Consider the following 10843-nt stretch of genomic DNA (forward strand, 5'->3'; position numbering starts at 1 on the left):
TTTGAACTTTTAATCAATTACGTATTTAATTAAAGTACATATAAGTTAGTGATAAACAGTTGATGTGCTTAATATAAAATACCATCTTCTTTTATTTTTATTTGTTGCATTTAGGTTTTGCACGGTGATTAATAAAATAATTTGATAACCTTATTTTCATAAAAATATACTAGTAATTGATTAAATTATCCTCTATCTCATCTAATTACTTTTTTTATAAACATATACTATATTTAGTAGAAAAAAAGGTAAAATTGAAAAAAAAAAGTTAATACTCAGTGTTCTAAATACAATAGATAAAACTAGACAGAGAGGACGGCTTATAAGCATATTTATTATGAAAATGACTAAAAAGGATATTAAATAAGATTTATAGTATAATTTTAAAAATTAAATGAGGATGATATAGTAAAATACTAGATCAAATTAACTTGTAAGACCAAAATGAAAAGCTGGTCCCTTAACTTAATTTTTTAGCTTGTAAGTGCAAAAAATATTATAAGCAAACATGTATTTTTTTTAGAACTTACTTGCTTGTAAGTTAAGATAAACACTTTTTATAAATTATTATTATTATTATTATTATTATTATTATTATTATTATTATTATTATTATTTAATTTAATAAAAGGACAATGTGCTAATTACAATTAATGGGCTACGTAGCCGTAAATAGCCCTCTCGCTTTATGAATCTATATCTATATCTACATCTATATATAAAGTAGATATTTATTCTCGTAATGCTACCACATGACATTTTCCTTGTAGAACTTGTTACATGTCACTTTCTATAAATAACTCTCTTTTAGACTAATTATTATTTAATTTTTTATTTCTTTTTTAATTATTATTATTATTATTATTATTATTATTATTATTATTATTATTATTATTATTATTATTATTATTATTATTACCTTAATTTTTTTATTTAAATTATTATTTTCTTTAAAATTTGATTTTTAAAAATTAAAGTCTTTTGTAATTAAATGCAATATTTACATATTATTTATATTCATTTTTTATAAATTCATTTATGCAAAAAATATTATTTGTCACATATCACCCTTCATAATAATAATAATAATAATAATAATAATAATAATAATAATAATAATAATATCACTAATGACCATTAATTAAATTAACTATTAATTTGTGATTTCACATTCTTAAAATTAATATATATTGTAATCTATAGAATTAATTAATAAAACAAAGTAATTATTTTTGTTATAACATTGATTGTCAATCATTTATTATAATAGTTGTTATTATTTAAAATAAAAGTAATTTAGCTTAATATTATTATTATAACTAAATACAAAATATATAGCAATATTTATTCAATTAAATTTAAATATTTTCAAAATTATTTATTCGTTGATCATGATATTGATACTTTTATATTTTTTAATCTTTGTCATTTATTTATTTTTATGGATGATGATATATTTCAATTATATATATTAACTAATTTTATTAAAAATTTAAATTCAATAAATAATTATTAAAAATAAAGTATTAAAGTGAAAGTGTTATAGTTACATTATATAAATATTAATAATCAAATTAAAAAAAATAATTTGAATAAAAATAAAAAATATAATTTCATTAAATTTTCTTTATTTTTTATTACAATTATTCAATTGCTTTCAATTATGATAAAATTATTAATTCTCTAGTTAGAAAATATTTTTGTTCTCATATTTTGTTCTGATTGTGCCAAAATTATTTTCAAGATAGTGTAACTACATTATAGACTGATATTTTAATTATCTATCATTTTATTACTTTTTCGTATTTTAATTAATAATTATAATTTTATGTAGAAATCATTTCTCAATTATATTTTTGCATAATTATAAAATTTCAAAAATAAATAATAAATATAATTATAATTGTGAATACAATTTATTAAAAAGTAAGTTATAACATATAAATTATAGATATATCTTTATAAAATTTATTAGATTAATAGTAATAAAGATATACATATGGAAATCTCTTCATTGTCATTAACAAATAAAGATTAGTAAGTTTCAGAATTTTATTTTGTTTATTTTTATTTTTTGAATTAGCACTCTCATATTTTAATAATGGCAAAGAAGAAAAAAATTATATATATATATATATATATATATATATATATATATATATATTTACTCAAGAGTTCAAAGGCGGATAGGTGTCCAGAAACCGACTCGTAAGGCGGGAGACAGCCAGTTCTATTTTATACCATTGATTGTTAGGGTTAACAGTGCAAGTCCATATCCTTGCAGGATACGAAATCTACTAAATTACTCTCTTCTTCGTCTTCCTCCACTTCTACTTGTTCTTCGCACTATTCTCTTTCACACAATCTGTCTTCATCTTTCTCGTCTTCGTCTCTTCTACTTGTTCTTCGCACTATTCTCTTTCACACAATCTGTCAAGCAACTCATCGTCTTTTTCCTTCTACTTCTCCTTCTTCTTCGTACTGCTTTTGAAAATGTCTCAGTTATTCTCTACTCTTATCTTCGGGGATAACGAAGAATTTGAGTCTTTCTTGGGTGACGAGCTTAAGGGTTTCATGGGGCGACTATCAGGTTCCCAAGAGTCCTCCCCTGCGTTGTGCTTACTGCTACTGGTTTTGATGGGCAACGAGGATGATGCTTTGGCGATGGCAGAATTAGCTACTGATGAAGATGGTCCAAAGACACGGCCCGCCAGTGCCTAACTCGTTGAAAAGCTCGAGATGATCAGAATTGAAGAATCGGGTTTGGTGTGCTCGATTTGCTTGGGCCAATTGTCGATCGGGTCGGAAGCTAGGCGGTTGCCATGTTCTCATGTCTACCATGGCAACTGCATCATGGAGCGGCTAAAGAAGAGTAAGGGTGAGACTAAGACATGCCCTCTTTGTCTATTGTGTTGATCGATCACCGGATAAATTGATTGGATGGTAATGATTACTTCTAATTGATTAATTACTCATAAATGGGGATGATTGATTATTTGCAGAGATGCAATTGACTTCTATGAATGGAAGTTAATTGATTAAAATTTACTAGCATTGCCATGCCCCCACGACCTCTACTAGGAGTAAAAAGGTTGACCTCTATGAATGGAAGTTGATGATATGGCCCATGCCTTCATTGTAAGACCTATTAACATTTAATAACCTACAAAGAGCATTACCTCGGGACTTTATAAAAAGCCTTTGAGGTCTCTTCTTGTAACGCCCTCACCATAGGTAGTCCGTACAATTTACTGTTCCGACGACTCATATCTGTTCGGACAGTCAAAATGTCTGGAACTACACTTAAATTATAGTAAAGAGGCATAAATTAATGAAATAAATAAAAAAAAATATAGGAAAAATTTTGAGAAAAATAAATTAAAGTTTAGAGAATTTATAAATTGGTATAAAATAATAAAAATAACCTGATGAGTACCATGAAAGGCATTTTGGTCATTTTACCCCTAGAGGTGAATTTTGACTTAAATGTCAAATTAAAATTTGGAAATAGAATAATTAACATAAATTAATTTTATGAATTTGAATTTGGAAAATGGAAAGGGCAAGAAAAGAAAAGGAAAGAAAAGAAAAGAAAGGAAAATAAAAAGACTTATGGCATTTAAAGAAAAGAAAAATAAGCTTATGAAAATTTAAAACAAAATTAAGTACAATAAAAATATAAATATATAAAGCACAAGAGACAAAACCCACCTACTTTTCTCTCCATCTTCTTCCCCACTCTCCCTCTCTCTTGCCGTCCACCCTTGTGCTCCCTCTCCACCATTTTTGTCAAGCTTTCAAGCTTGATTTTCCAAGCTTCCACACACCAAAACTTATAGCTCCCTTTACAAAAAATACTCCCTACACCCTAAGGAAGCTTTAGATACCCATTTGAAGAAGAGAAATTGAAGTTTGGCAAGACACCCAAAAAGGTTAGTGCACTAATCCCTCTTCTTCTCTTTATTAAACATGAAAAGCATGTTTAGCTAAGCATAAATACCATTAAAACAAAAAGAAAATCTAGAGGAAAGAACCCTTGAATTTTTGGCAGCCATGGAACTTGAAATTTATTGCTTTTAAGTGATGAAAAATGATTCTATGAGAATGTGTAATTAGTTGAAATGTTTGGGTGTTTGATTGTGTAGTGTTTGTGTAAATTTGAAACTTTGAAAACTAGGGTTTGTGTAAATGTTGAGGACTTTGTCTAAAATGTTGAAATTGATCTATTGGGATGAGATTGTTGCTTATAGAAGTGTATTGCATGCAAATTGAAGTAAGGAAGTTGGAGGAGGTTGAGTTTTGGAAGTGTCAATTTTCTGCAGGTTGTGTTTGTTGAGGGCAGTGTACGTTTTAGGCCATAAATAAAATTGTGTGACCCCAATTGGTATGAGGCCAATTGGAGGTGAAACTAGACCCAAAATAGCCCATTTTCCATGAAGAAACCATGCCCAAATTCTGTCCAAAACTTGACCTAAATACTGCCCAAATTCGGATTTCCCTGCAACCCAGAAAATGACCAAATGAACAGTATGTGTTCATTTGGTCATAACTCTCTCTATACTGGTCCAAATGACCTAAACTTTTAACCATGGAAAGTTTAGACATAGGGCTACACTTTTCATGAAGACCACTTAACCCAGTTTTGCCTTTAACCAATTCAAATTGTTAGCACAAGTTGGGTCACTGAAACTGCCAACCCAGAAAATGACCAAATGAACAGTACGTGTTCATTTGGTCATAACTCTCTATACTGGTCCAAATGACCTAAAATTTTAACCATGGAAAGTTTAGACATAGGGCTACACTTTTCATGAAGACCACTTAACCCAGTTTTGCCTTTAACCAATTCAAATTGTTAGCACAAGTTGGGTCACTGAAACTGCCAACCCAGAAAATGACCAAATGAACAGTACGTGTTCATTTGGTCATAACTCTCTCTATACTGGTCCAAATGACCTAAAATTTTAACCATGGAAAGTTTAGCATAGGGCTACACTTTTCATGAAGACCACTTAACCCAGTTTTGCCTTTAACCAAATCAAATTGTTAGCACAAGTTGGGTCACTGAAACTGCCAACCCAGAAAATGACCAAATGAACAGTACGTGTTCATTTGGTCATAACTCTCTCTATACTGGTCCAAATGACCTAAAATTTTAACCATGGAAAGTTTAGACATAGGGCTACACTTTTCATGAAGACCACTTAACCCAGTTTTGCCTTTAACCAATTCAAATTATTAGCACAAGTTGGGTCACTGAAACTGCCAACCCAGAAAATGTCCCAAAATACTATTCCTTTGGTATTTTGACCATAACTTGAGTTCTATAACCCCAAACTCAGTGATTCAAAAACTGAAATTCAAGTTTAAACATAGAGGAGCAATTGTTATGAAGGAATTGTGACTAAATAGACATCTCAACCTAGTCAAATTCCTAGATAAAGATAACACATCAACATGAACCTAAAGAAAGGTTCATGGGAAAAATGCTACATAGGATAATTAAAATACTCATAAGGAAAATTTAATATTAAAAATGATATGAATATGTAAATTAGGACTAATGTCCTATTAATATGAAATTTATGGTACCAATGAACAGTACTAGATAATAGTAATAGTGAATAGTGCTAAATTAATTAAAAATATTTAATTGCCCATAGTATACCTAGACTTATTTATTTAGTTGGATAAATTGGTATACCAATTAGGGACTACAGATAGCGATCGCCCTCACAGAAAATCATGAACTGACAATATATGTCCGGTATGATTGTTCTACAGCTATATGCCTACTTTATTTCTGGCTTTACAAGCTGACAATGAACCTCGTGCGATACCGCCTCGTGCTCGATGACGATATCTTTGGATAGACATATGGCTGTCTAACCAGTATACACCCGTACATCCAGCTTTTATAATTTGTTATAGGTTTTCTTGGGCACTGAAAAAAATAAATAAATAAATAATTAAGACTTAAAATACAATAAGTAATCATAAAAGATCCCAATAATGTTAATTATTTCCAAAGAGCAATAAAAATGTAAAATACCCAGAAATTATGAGTTGCATATATTATTTCAAATTATTAAATTATTGTTATTATAAATTATGCACCACTAAGCGTTATGCTTAGCGCGTTGGTTTTCCATCGCGTAGGTACTGGAGATCAGCCGCAGCAGCAGCAGCACCAGTAGTACACTGACAGAGCTTTGATCAGATCTGCCATTGTCCAGAGTCACCTCACCGGTCTGTTGTATTTTGGTAGGGCCCATGTATAGACTAGTATTTTGGTTCATTATGTTTAGTCATGATGTAATTACTAGTTTATGATGTATTTCATTTTGGACTTGTAATTAAACTTTGAGATTGAAATGAAAACTTGTAATTTATTATCTATGAATTTCTATATGAATGCAATAGATAATACTTCATTTTGAGATCTCATAAATAATTGTAAATGATGTGATACATGAGAATATGATATGGAAATGTGTAAAATGAATATGAACATGTTAACAGGTGATTAATGGAATCCGCCAGATGCTAATAAAATAAGAGAGGCTCTGTCCGGGTCTCCACAGAAATAAGATATAAAAAAAAAAAAAAATTAAAAAATTCTACACATAGAATACATGTTTTAAATGACATAAAAAGTTTACAATAGATATGATAAAACAAGATAGGGTGCTCCGGCACCGAATGTGGTACTTCTTGCTCGGCTATACTGTAGACGGGTAAGGGGTGTCACATTTAGTGGTATCAGAGCAGAGGTTTAGGCGGTCCTAGACCTAGATAGATAGAAAGAAATAGTTGCATCACTTGCATGGGCCTTTAAATAGAGTCGAGGTGACACTAATGCAGATCTGTTCTTTGTCTGTTTTATAGGATTGATGGCATCTGATCCTTCAGAGCACAGACCTCCGAGACCGATAGAGGAGGAAGTAGAGAGTCACGCACCTGCTCCTAGTCGGGGGAGAAGTGGTAGTAGAGCAGAGTCATCTCGAGGTACTGTGAGTAGGGCACAGCAGGCCTTCTATGAACAGATGACACAGCTGTTCCATCAGTTCGCCGGAGCCATTCCACAGCCACCTCCACCTCCACAGCCACAGCCACAGCCACCTCCACCTCCACAGCCACAGCCACAGCCACCACCACCCCCACCACCTGTACAGCCACCTCCACCCCCACAGCCGCAACCTATACACAGATCTCCACTAGAGAGACTGCGAAAGTATGGGGTAGTTGACTTCAGAGGTAAGAGGGATGATGATCCAGCTGCAGCAGAGTATTGGCTGGAGAGGACAGAGAGGGTATTGCAGCAGTTGCATTGCACCCTAGAGCAGCAGTTGGAGTGTACTCTATCACTGCTACAGGAGGATGCATATAGATGGTGGGTGACAGTATCTAGAGTAGTACAGCCTGCACAGATCACCTGGGAGTTCTTTCTGGCTGAATTCAGAAAGAAATACATCAGTCATGTGTACTTGGAGGCCAGAAGAAGAGAATTCCTGGCACTGAGACAGAGGCAGCTGACAGTCTCTGAATATGAGCGAGAATTCGTGAGACTTAGCGAATATGCATTGGAGTTGATGCCAACAGAGGTTCATAAATGCAGAAGATTTGAGGATGGACTGAATGACAACATTAAGTTGATAGTGACATCTCACCACTTCACAGATTTCTCTCTGTTGATAGCATCAGCCCTTGATGTGGAGAGAGTCAGAAATGAAGAGCAGTCCAGAAAGGATAGGCAACGCAAGAGGGGTTCTGGTCCAGTCGATCCGGTTCAAGAGACACGGGTAGTAAGAGACCCAAGGTGTCTCGTGGTCGACTCAAGGTCGGGGCAAGAAACAGAAGTCTCGGTTTGCTCCAAGGAGAGGAGGAGGACAATATGGTGCATCAGTGGGTAGTTCACCAGGTGCAGTTACACGGGGATCAGACCCACCACCTGCTTGTGTACATTGTGGTAGACCCCACAGAGGAGAGTGCAGATTGTTGACAGGTGGATGTTTCAGATGTGGGTCTACGGATCACTTCCTGAAGGATTGTCCACAGAGGAACACTAGTGCTCCCACTGCTCCACCTCAGATGGAGAGGTTCGCCCGGAGAGGGTAGGAGACTGCGAGGCCCGACATGGTGGCACATCATGCAGGCCTCTGCGCAGAGACGAGAGGCGGGAGATTAGGGTAGCACCTCGTGCTTATGCCATGAGAGCTCGAGATGAGCCGAGCCACCGGTGATGTCATTAGAGGTACATTTTCTTTTTATGACCGCTAGTATGTGCATTGATTGATCCGGTTCCACACATTCATATGTGTGCATCACACCACCGTTGATAGAGGGTACAAGTAGAGGAGCTAGAGGAGGACATACAAGTCACAAACCCTTTAGGCCATAGTGTCATGGTGAAAAAGGTCTACAAGGGTTGTCCTCTGAAAACACAAGGGTATGAGTTTTTAGCTGACTTGATTGAGCTACCATTCCATGAGTTCGATGTGATATTAGGTATGGACTGGTTATCACGTCATCAGGCGATGGTAGATTGTCGGCTAAAGAGGATGTCACTACAGACAGTAGATGGGGATGTGATTACAGTTGTGGGTTAAGGAACGGGTTGTCTTTCCACCATCATATCAGCCACAACAACGGAAGATTGATAAGAAAGGGTCATGAGGCTTTCTTAGCACATGTGGTTGATACCGGGAAGACTAGCCCAAGCATGCAGAGATCCCCATCAGATGTGATTTTCCGGCTGTGTTTCCGGAAGAGTTGCCTGGTTTGCCACCCAATAGAGAAGTGAAGTTTGCTATAGAGGTTATGCCGGGTACTGCACCAATGTCCATTGCTCCATATAGGATGGCACCTACTGAACTGAGAGAGTTGAAAGTTCAGTTACAGGAGCTACTAGACAAAGGCTTCATACGCCCTAGTGTGTCACCCTGGGGAGCACCAGTGCTATTTGTGAAGAAGAAGGACGGTACCCTTCGGCTATGTATAGACTACCGGCAGCTGAATAAGGTGACTGTGAAAAACAAATACCCTTTACCTAGGGTAGATGACCTATTTGATCAGTTGAGGGAGCCGAGTATTCTCCAAGATAGATCTCAGATCAGGCTATCACCAGTTGAGAGTGAAGGAGATAGATGTTCCTAAAACTGCTTTCAGGACCCGATATGGACACTATGAGTTCCTAGTGATGCCATTTGGGCTAACAAATGCACCAGCAGCTTTCATGGACCTAATGAACCGCATCTTTCATCCCTACTTGGATCGGTTTGTTGTGGTCTTTATAGATGATATCTTGGTGTATTCTAAGAACCGGAAGAGCATGATGAACACCCTGAGAGTAGTACTACAGACACTGCGAGAAAAGCAGTTGTATGCCAAGTTATCCAAGTGTGACTTCTGGTATGATGAGATATAATTTCTTGGACACATTGTGTCGTGAGATGGAATCGAGGTAGATCCAAGGAAGATTGAAGCAATAGTTGAATGGAAGCCTCCCAGAAATGTAAGTCGAAGCTTTTTGGGGTTAATGGATACTACAGGAGATTTGTGAAGGATTTTCCCTTATAGCATTAATCGACTAAGTTACTGCATAAGAATGCAAAGTTTGACTGGAATGAAAAATGTCAAACCAGTTTTGAGAAGCTAAAGGCTATGCTTACAGAAGCTCCAGTGTTGACACAGCCAGAGTCAGAGAAAGACTATGTGATCTATAGTGATGCCTCTCACAATGGGCTTGGGTGTGTTCTAATGCAGGAAGGAAAGTAGTTGCCTATGCTTCTAGGCAGACTAAGGCCACATGAAAAGAACTACCCAACTCATGATCTGGAATAGGCGGCAATAATATTTGCATTGATGATATGGAGGCATTACCTATATGGTGAGAAGTGTTACATCTACACTGATCACAAGAGTCTAAAGTACTTGCCAACTCAGAAGGAACTCAATCTGAGACAAAGGAGATGGATTGAATTCCTTAAAGACTATGATGTGTGATCGACTACCATCCTGGGAAAGCAAATATAGTGGTAGCGCCCTAAGCAGGAAGTCCATGATGGCTTTGAGAGCATTGAATGCTCGGCTGTCTTTAGCACAGGATGGGGTACTTTTGGCTGAGTTGTGTGTAAAGCCAAGTTTGTTACAGCAAATACAAGAGGCACAGTTAAGGGATGAAAAGTTGCTAATCATATGGGCAGAACTCAAGAGGGGAAGGAGACTGATTATGAGTTTAAAGGAGATGGGTGCCTGTACTATAAAGGCAGAATATGTGTACCAAGAGATGAGGAACTGAAGAAGAATATCTTGAAAGAGGCGCACAGTAGCTTCCATGCTATGCACCCAGGAAGTACCAAGATGTACCAAGACCTGAAAACACATTATTGGTGGCCTGGAATGAAGAAAGAGATTGGTGATTTTGTGACTAGATGTTTGACATGCCAGCAGGTTAAGGCTGAGCATCAGGTTCCATCAGGGTTGTTGCAACCTATATCCATACCAGAATGGAAATGGGACCGCATTACCATGGATTTTGTGACTGGGCTACCATTGACACAGAGGAAGCATGATACTATATGGGTGATTGTGGATAGATTGACCAAGTCAGCTCATTTCCTACCAGTTAGAACCAGCTACTCATTAGAGAGATTTGCAGAAATTTACATAGATGAGATAGTCCGGCTACATGGAGTGCCAACATCGATCATATCTGACCGAGACCCGAGATTTACTTCGAGGTTTTGGAAGAGGCTACAGGAGTCTTTAGGCACTCGACTACACTTCAGTACGGCTTTTCATCCACAGACGGATGGACAGTCAGAACGGGTGATTCAGGTAA

The 10843-nt window shown here is 35.8% G+C and overlaps 1 long non-coding RNA gene across 1 annotated transcript; it reads left to right on the forward strand.

The window, feature by feature from the left end:
* The first annotated feature begins 3451 nt into the window (after positions 1-3451).
* Positions 3452-6395, forward strand: LOC131174542 (uncharacterized). Its single transcript, XR_009144913.1, has 2 exons — positions 3452-3932; positions 6160-6395. It is a non-coding gene; the product is annotated as an uncharacterized LOC131174542 (long non-coding RNA).
* The last annotated feature ends 4448 nt before the right edge of the window (positions 6396-10843 follow it).

Source organism: Hevea brasiliensis, chromosome 16 (genome assembly GCF_030052815.1).
Source record: "Hevea brasiliensis isolate MT/VB/25A 57/8 chromosome 16, ASM3005281v1, whole genome shotgun sequence".
NCBI lineage: Eukaryota > Viridiplantae > Streptophyta > Magnoliopsida > Malpighiales > Euphorbiaceae > Hevea > Hevea brasiliensis.